This window comes from Arachis duranensis, chromosome 5, assembly GCF_000817695.3.
Source record: "Arachis duranensis cultivar V14167 chromosome 5, aradu.V14167.gnm2.J7QH, whole genome shotgun sequence".
NCBI classification, from domain to species: Eukaryota; Viridiplantae; Streptophyta; class Magnoliopsida; order Fabales; family Fabaceae; genus Arachis; species Arachis duranensis.
Window position 1 is genome coordinate 78180065 of NC_029776.3, and position 1151 is coordinate 78181215.

The following is a 1151-nucleotide window of genomic DNA, read 5'->3' on the forward strand; positions in this document are numbered from 1 at the left end:
TTTTTCACTTTTAATTTTCATTTGTTTTGAATTTGGGAATTGGGATTAGATCCAGTTTGCTTTCTGTTTTCATTTTCTTTCTTCTGCAACTTCTACTTTTTGTTTTGGGTTTTTGAATTCAGATTTAAGAACTCCATTGAATTTCTTAATCTGAGAATCATCTTTGCTTTTCGTTTAGATAGTTCTGAGAATTAAGGAATTGGATCTGAATTTCCTTTGCTGTACATTTTCATTTCTTCTGCAATTTCTTTCTGATTGGTCAAGGGAGTAATTGAGATCTAGATCTGCTTTCTGATCTCCTTGCTCTCCTTCGATCTTCAATTTCTCTTTTAGAATTTCATAATTGATCTAAGTTTCTTTTCTGTTTGTTTCTTCAAGTAATTTTTCCATTTCTGTTTGGCTACTGAGCTTAATCTCTTTATCTCATAGCTCTCTGATTTACTTTAATTTGCATTTCCTTGTTAAATTCTGAATCCCAACACCCAAATCCTTTTATTCTTCAAGCAATTTACATTTCTCAGCAATTTAAATTTAGATTCAGCACTTTACATTTCTTGTACTTTAAGTTTCTGCAATTTACTTTTCTTGCAATTTAAGTTTCAGCTCTTTTACTTTCTTGCACTTCAAGTTTCTGCAAATTTATCTCTTCTGCACTTTACTTTTCTGTCCAATTTACCTTCTGCACTTTTACTTTCTTGCAATTTAGCTTCTGTTAATAAAAATCACTCAAATCACCAAATATTTACTTAACTAAATTCATCACCTAACTAAAATTGCTCAATCCATCAATCCATGTGGGATCGACCTCACTATTGTGAGTTATTACTACTTGATACGACCCGGTACACTTGCCGGTGAGTTTGTGTGGAATCATTTTTCCCTCATCAAGTTTTTGGCACCGTTGCCGGGGATTGATTTAGATTGACAATGATTAAGTAGGGTGATAATATAGATAAAGCATTTTCTTTTTTTTTACTAAGCACATTAACTGTTTGACATATTGTGTCACCTAACCCTCTAACCACATCCTAGCATTAGAATGTCCAGGTTTCATTTGGCTTGTTTATGATTTTTGCAAGTCATCAAGGCTGAGGTGCGTGAAGAGGGAGTGAGCAACAATGCTCAACCTGTAAGAAGGGTGTTGGCCTCTT